Genomic DNA, 8,669 nt, shown 5'->3' with positions numbered 1-8,669 from the left:
ATTATAATAAAAAAATTAAATAAATTACATAAAAAATGAGAAATTTTAAATAGTTGATTTGATATTAACATTGACATGTTTTTTTCAAAATTTTATGATATCTTTAAATTTATATTTTATTCAAAAATAAAATGATTATTGATTTCTTAAAAACACATAAAATTGTATTATAACATCGACATAGACAAAGAATAAAATAGAACAATTAAAATCGAGATGTATCTCGCTGCATTGCGTGAGTACCCTTCTAGTAAGACATTTGACAAAAACTCAATTCTTTGTAGATACAGTATTGATCTTGTGTGTGGTTTTGGCAACGTTTGATATAAGACATGGATTCCGCCGCCATGACATTTTTGCAGTAGTAAACCAATCTCTTCTCCTGTTGTATGTTTAGCCATTCACTTCTTTCTAACCATCTATTTCAATTGCTATATGTATGTGAAATTGTATTATAGTTTGTATGCTTTTGTATATTGGATGTCAATAGAAGTGTAGAACAGTATGCGTAGTTTTATGTAAATTTCTTGTTTGTTTTAAATCAATAAGGCTAATGGTTGATGAAAGCGTTTTGTGGTAGTCGATTGATAAACCTCTTGCTTGGGTTGTGATTAATTCCTTTTTCTAGATGTTATTGGAATTATTTTGGCTGGTTAGACATCTGTATTAATGTTTTTCTGGTTCAACAAATTTTAAAAGATGTCAAAGAACCACAAGGGTGGTGCCTGATTGGTTTGAGCTTGGCTCCAAAGGTCAAAAGTACCATGAGGTCTCAGGTTCAAATCCAAGGAGGAAAAAAAATCCCCTTGTGGCCACGTAGGTTCAAATGCGATGACTCCGGGCTATCTGCAAAGCAGATGATCGCCCTGGGATTAGTCGGCTCGCATAGCGGGTTGGATATCCAGGTTAATCAAAAAAAAATATGTCAAAGAAACTGTTTTGGTTAAAGATGTAGGTTGAAATTTCCAGCTCATTTCACCATTTGTAGTTATCTTTTGATAAATCTTATGCCTCTTCATGATCATCGAGCTTTAAGGTTCTATCTATTTATGCCTCTTCATGATCATCGAGCTTCTCATGGAAACCGCTCAACCCGTGAGGATTGATGAAAAAGAGGTGGTAGTGGTGAACGTCATGGAGCCAGAGAGGAAGTAACGCAGAACAGAGAATGCTCCTCCTCCAATGGCCATACCACTAGCCACCAAAGTTACAGTCGTTGTGCCACCACCACACCGCCAGACATACAGAGCTAAGGTCCCCGTTCGAGGGATCAAAATATTTACGCCTGCTCTAAGGCAGGAGGGTCCAGTCAGAGCTAGCCAGCAAGGAGCAAACAACAGTAGACCTCGGAGCTCCAAACCATCCTCTGATCGAGTACAAGAGATCAAGGACCAAATGGATGCGATGATGACACCTATACCACGGAGAAGCCAATCAAACACACTGCCGGTAATGAAGACTTGTTTCAATATCTCTACAGCCATAGGAATGAGGTGCCTACTCAGAAGATCAACCTTCATCCAATGGCTCGAGAAAATATAAGGCAGAGGTTCATCCGTCAATTCACTCAGCCAATCTCTGCAGTTCACTCCGTGGATGACATCAAGCAGATTTTGGATATTAGAAAGAGGACCTTTGCCCACAATCAAATAGTCTTCCATGAGTACATGGTAGAAAGATCCCATGGGCAGATCTGCACCTTCACGGATTGTGACCTTATAAATCTTAATCCCCGGGATCTGCTGTCTCTGTACTTCTTCATGGATCACAAGAAGGACAAGGGTATGAAATATGCTCTAGCTAACTCCGCGATACGACAAACAATGACGGACCTTCTTGACTACCGGAGTAAGCTCGACTTCCAGATTGCTCTAGATCTAGGGATAGACCAGCTTAGTGTCACTGCGCCTAACGAAGACTTTGAAGGAATTAAGCATATCCCCTCTTGGACAGTGTTGGTGGAGCCATAACACGGGGTGATCTTCAGGAATGAACAAGGCAGAAAAATGTTCTTCCGTGAAGATCAGTGCTTTAAGTACTCTAATTCAACTTTCCGGTACATCAAGAACAATCTTTTAACAAGCAAAGATACGACCCCGGGCGCAAACGAGAGGACGAGCAACCTAGTCAGATCTATAGATAATGTATTATAGTTTTTTTTATTAACCTGGATATCCAACCCGCTATGTGAGCCGACTAATCCTAGAGTGACCACCTGCTTTACAGATAGCCTAGAGTCACTGCATTTGAACCTCCGTGGCCACAAGGGGATTTTTATTCTTCCTTGGATTTGAACCTGAGACCTCCTGGTACTTTTGACCTTTGGAGTCAAGCTCAAACCAATCAGGCACCACCCTTGTGGTTATGTATTAGTGTTTTGTGAGCTTCTTAGGAGGTTCATGAAGCTTCAACATATCTAGGCCTCTACCTTTGTAAGTTATAACTATCTTTTGTTTTCAAAGGTCAAAAGTACCAGGAGGTCCCAAGTTCAAATCCAAGGAGGAATAAAAATCCCCTTGTGGCCACGGAGGTTCAAATGCGGTGACTCCGAGCTATTTGCAAAGCAGGTGGTCGCCCTGAGATTAATCAGCTCGCATAGCGGGTTGGATATCCAGGTTAATCAAAAAAAAAGATGTCAAAGAAACTGCTTTGGTTAAAGATGTAGGTTGAAATTTCCAGCTCATTTCACCATTTGTAGTTTTGATAAATCTTATAGGAAATTACTTTATCTACTATGTGTGGAAATAGCTATAGACACACATTTTGAGCAACAACCATTTACTTGGCTATATTTGATAATTTGTGTGGATATTGATATAGTGATGAAATAATTTTTTTTATTTATCTATTAAATTATAAGTATTATATAATGATAAAATTAATAATAATAGTTATTTGATGTGGTTGCGGCAGTGGTGGCGTCGGCAATGATAGTGGTGATGGAGATAGCAGCGATGTATGTGATGTGGTGGGGATGGCCGTGGCGGCGACATCGGTGGTGACAATGGTGTGGTTGTGATGTAGCGTATGAAATTAAACCAAAGTCTAATTCTCGTTGATTCTATGAATATTAGGAATAATCTCTACTAAAGTTTGTTGATTCAAAGAATGGCGAACTTTAGGCTTCAAATTCGAATTTTCTGGTAAACTGAAAATTCGGATGAAAAATGGATATTTCTGTATTTATCAAATGATCATTCTTAAGTCTAAAATGAAATGGGCTTGAAAAAGTTGATGGGCCATCCATGAAAACCTAAACATAAAATGGAAAAATAACAACAAAAAACACAAAAAAGCACCAAAGCATGTTCAAACAACATGGGTTTGGCCTAAAAAATCTAGTAGGCCCTTCGGGTCATACTTTGGGTGTGTTCTAGTTCAAAGCTTTGAATCAATGTATTATAGGCCTAAAATGGATAACCATAGTAAAAGTTATGCGCATTAAGCACTACACCCCTTTTAGTCGGTCTTGGACTTTAGGAACAATAAGACGTGGGCCTCCATGTCAAGACCCACATCAGGAGGGGTCGTTTACCATACACTTACCCGGTAAGTGCTTACTTGTAAAATTTAATACTATTATTTACGTACCTGGTGAGATTTTAGTCCACCAAAACGACATCCTATGCAATAATTTACCTGGTAAGCGTTTACCATGGTAAGAGTCGTCGCTCTCACTTACCACGTAAGATTCGTGGTCCTTGTCTCGCTCTTACCGGATAGGATTTTTAGTCCTTACCATATTCATCCGGTGATTTAACATGACTTGGTAAGCACTTAGGGGCAGTTCGGTTTGTTTTCTTTTAAGACTTGTATAGATATAGTTGTCTGTATATTAACAGATAAGTTGTTATTCGGTTGTTGTGCTGAATAAACAGTCTGAATGTCAAAAATGACCATTTTACCCCCGGTCTTTATTTTTGTGGATCAATTTTATTACATGAGATATCCATAACAAGAACAACAAGTAGATCAAATGAAGCATAAATTTAGAACATAAAGTTATTCGACTGTTGCACAATTTATAATTCAACAGTTCCTTATAGCAAATAGACAGTTGTACAATTTATAATTCAACAATCCATAAAGGGTTTGATTTTGATATCATAAAACACGCAAATTCTTCTAAATTTGATTATTTTTTCTAATAATATTTCTTATACATTGTAATTTGCAATTGATATTTGTTTTGATTTACTAATTTTTACATGTTATCTATGTGTTTTTTTACTTTTAACATGTTTTAAACTAATAATTATAATATTTAATTATTTGAGAAAAATNAACTAATAATTATAATATTTAATTATTTGAGAAAAATATTATTTAATTAGTAACCCAAATAATTAAATAATTCAATTAAATTGAACTTCTTATTATTTTTTATAATGTTTATAGAAGATTTTTATGATTAAACATATTTTAGTTATGGGCTATTAATTAAAACAAACTTGGGGGAAAAGAGGGAAATGGTAGATTTGGAATAAATGGTTGCATAAGTGGCTGAATCCATAGGACTCCCCTTTTCTGGTTGACCGATTAAGCCATCGACTGACCGAATAAGCCATAAGCGAACAACAATATATGGCTGACTGTTAGGATCAAGCGCTTATCCATTACACCAAAAGCAATTGCCTTGGTGAAGGCGCAACCTTATTTCCCTTATAGCGTAGCAGCCAGCGCCACATTTCGATTTAGGAAGATGCTGAAACCGTGACCAACAATCCCCCCCAGCATCTGTCGGTACTAATAAAAGCTTCGTTAGAAGTCAATGGCCGCGTAGCATGCCTTTCTCATAATTATGCACTCCTTGCATATTATGCACACCATGGGATTCGAACCCGTGACTTGCTCTGATACCAATTGTTAGGATCAAGCGCTTACCCACTACACCAAAAGCAATTGCCTTGGTGAAGGCGCAACCTTATTTCCCTTATAGCGTAGCAGCCAGCGCCACGTTTCGATTCAGGAAGATGCTGGAACCGTGACCAACACTGACTGAATAAGCCATACAGGCTTAACAGTTTTGCTATATTTCAAAACTGAGATCGCGTGAAAGCTTGTTTTCCTTAAGTTATATTTCAAATCAATTTTGCTAGGGTATCACGAAATATCCACGAGGATAATCTCAAAGTTCCAATACCAATTTTGGCATAAATCGTTCTTTTTTAAACTTAGAGAAGCGAATAATAATTGCTCCTATATCAATTGTGAGAATAACTCCCCATGAAATGAGAATGATTGGTGGAGTAATTAGTAGGCGATTAACTGCATAGTAGTTATAAACTACTTACACGAATCACAAAGCAACTCAAAATTACTTCATAGCTATAAGCTCTTTACAAAAGCCTCTGAAAAAGACTTAGAGGCTCTTGTTTTTCACTTAGGATATTCAAAAGATCAATTTTCCCATGTACTTCTCTTCATAAAATTTGTAGAGGTTTTGGGACAGCCTGCAAGGGGACCACCGCCAAGGGCCCGACTCCCTTGATCCTCGCCATATGGCATCATCCAACAATCTCAGGTTTAGTTACACACCTCCTAAACGTGATATAACTTAACTATCAATATCATTTTACACAAATGAACCGATAAGTTCATTAAAATCACCAAAATATATTTTAAATTTCAAATGTTGCCACATCATGCTTGACGGTTCTTTCTTTAATATGTATGTATATGTGTGTGTGATTAGTAAATGTTAGTTATGATCTTGTTTTGTCAATGTTGACTTTAGTACATCAGCTTTCTCAAACTTACACATTTTAGCAACGTATTCACCAATGTCTTCCCAAATTACAAACACAATTCATAAACCTATAAATTAAATTTTTTTATCAATCATTAATCGATCACAGTTGTATGGGTTCAAGTTGCATATTTACAACATAGTTCTAGATTTTTCATTTACTAATCATCAGTAGCATAATTTATCTGAAACTGGTCCCAAATATGCTACCATTGAAAGCGTCTATGTATCGTATTAGACATACTAGGTCAACATGCACTTCTAAACACACACACACACACTTAATATGTCTCAAGTTGACTGAACTAGAACATAATTATTCCATCCTTGAACATGTGACAAAACCCAAAGATTTCGCATACCTCAAAAAGGTTTTAGAATGAAATATCTAAACAAACCTTTTAGATCAATCTCCTACGATTCTAGAAATTCAAGTATCATGTCAAACACTATTACTTTTGGCCTACTTAGATAAAAATAGACTATGCATGTCTTATGGAGATATGTAGTACAAAATATCAAGATGAAGTACGTATAGCATGAATTATTTTGCGGAATGAGTGACTTTATAGATCTCTTCTCTATTTTCAACCACAACTATACACAATTATCTTTAACTTTCTCATCCCTATGACTCTTAAATGATTGATTCTAAACATTCCTACCTCATTGTACTATTAACCCACTATGAAAAAATAACGAGTTATGAATTAGAGTTACACCTAAAGTTAGATTCTACTCTTTAAACATCACTCTTTTTTGTTCTTAAATGGTGCTTCAAGAACACCAGTAGCTCACACAAAAGACTTTCCCTATCTCTTTTCTCTTCCCGATTTTTGGTATTAATGGAAGAAATAACGGAGACTAAAATTTATACCACAATCTCTTCAAATCACACTTAAAGGGATTAAAATTCCCTTCCACACTTCACACCTAAATTTTTTCATTTCCATAACTTTCAAATCTCTCAAATATTACTCTCTAAGTTTTCCCTTCCAAGAACTCTCAAGAACTGTCAACCGCTATTGACGAACTTCAAGGTCTATGAAACATCATTCAAGTTCGTTTCAATCGCTTTTCCATAGCAAGTAAGTTCTTCGCACACAAATCTGTTGTAAAAACACTAAAAGAAGGACTGATTAAATAACGCTTCTCAAACCCTAACTTTTTCCCCAAAACCCAACACCAGTCATCTTGTTCATTTTCTCCAAGAAACCTGCATAATGTCTACTTCAGAATCGAACAACTCTCAAACACATACCACCACTCTAATCCATTGAGGGAACCAACCAAAACATCATCCCTCTTCCCTTGAAATCCAATAACCACTCTCTTTACCTAATCTTGGACAGCTTCGACTCCAAGTTTCACCCAATCGTTGACATCCTTCACCACCATTTTCTTAACCCAACCCTCACAAATACGGATGATGCCGTTCCTAAGCGAATCATTCAGAATTTTGGCAGTCTTATGACATTACTGACTCCCAACATGGGATTGTTGGTGATTTTTACGTTCCCTCCACCAAAAAATACGTTACCGTTCGTATTTCAAGGTCGCTATTTTCCCAGTCCTTCAACTACCTACTAAGACGGATCTTGGTTTGAGTGAATATGCACCTCTCCCAATCGGGGATGAGTTGGTGGCCTTTTTGAAGATGTTGGGGTACAACTAACAAATCCGATACCCATCGCAATACCGTCGACAATACTTGCCACCAATGTAGAATGTTCTATTCACATTGGTCAATCGCTCACTAACGGGAAAAATTGGCAACCTCGACATGTGCTCAATAAAATCCTGCAAATCGTGTACGAGATTTTCTTTGATCTTCAACTCGACTACTCCTTGATTCTGTATACAGAATTCAAGGCCGCCATCGCCAAGAAGATCCTCGACGTCTCCAAAGGAAGGAGTTGCCCGCTCTGCTCTTCCCCGCGCTTTCTAGGTCTTCTTCTAAGACCTAGTATTGAGGAGCAGAATATCGACGTTACATGCCTTACTATGCACAAGGTGCATGTGCTCTCAACGTACAAGCCCACTGTGCACAAGGATGGCTATCCTACTAAGAGGCCAATTCCAACGAAGCTGGTGACATACATGAAGACGAGGGAGGTAAGGAGAGCATACAGACATGTACCCGAGGCGCTAGAACCAGGGCCTTAAACCCTGACACGCATAAGGACAACCCACGAGGGAGAAGAGGCAGAAAGACCTTTACTCTAGGGGGAGTAATCAAGGGGGAGAGAGAGAGAGGTGACGAAGAAGAGGCAGGAAGCTCAATCCCAAAACAGGCATTTAACGCTTGAAGAGGGAACAAGGAAGGAGAGAGAGAGAGAGAGAGAGAGGGAGTTGAAAAGGAAGAGGCAAGAAGCCCAATCACAAAACATGCGTTTAACGCTTGAAGAAGGGGCACAACGAGAGAAAACTACCAAAATACAGAGGGAGAAGGAGGAAAAGAGAAAGAGAGAGAGAGAGAGAAGCAAGAGAGAAGAGAGAGCTAAGAGGGAGGAAGAAGAGAGGAAGAAGAGAGAAGAGGCCCTGCATCTACAACAAGAACAAATCTCAAGTTCTGACGCAGAGGACTTTGAGGGAGAGAAAGAAGAGAGTGATGATGAGAACTCTTCCTCATCAGAGAGCGAAGAGGACGATGAGGGAGGAGAGGGAGCAACTACTTTGGCTCAGGAAGAGCCAGAGCAACCTATGATGCAGAATAGGCACATCTATATTTCAAGCCCAACTCCTAGTGCATCCACCCAATCTGACTCAATTGGTCGAGCAACAGAATTCATTGAACAAGAGGCGCACACCTCGAACCCTTGCCAGCCAAGCCATCCAGAGGTTGCATATACCTCTGGCCAATTTAGCCAAAGAAAAGCCACATTTCAGGACTCATCCTCTCAAAAGGATGATTCCTTTG

Source organism: Cynara cardunculus, unplaced genomic scaffold, assembly GCF_001531365.2.
Source record: "Cynara cardunculus var. scolymus isolate 2C unplaced genomic scaffold, CcrdV1 Un_Scaffold_707, whole genome shotgun sequence".
NCBI lineage: Eukaryota > Viridiplantae > Streptophyta > Magnoliopsida > Asterales > Asteraceae > Cynara > Cynara cardunculus.
The sequence above is the reverse complement of the archived record's forward strand: the minus strand, read 5'-3'. Positions refer to the sequence as shown.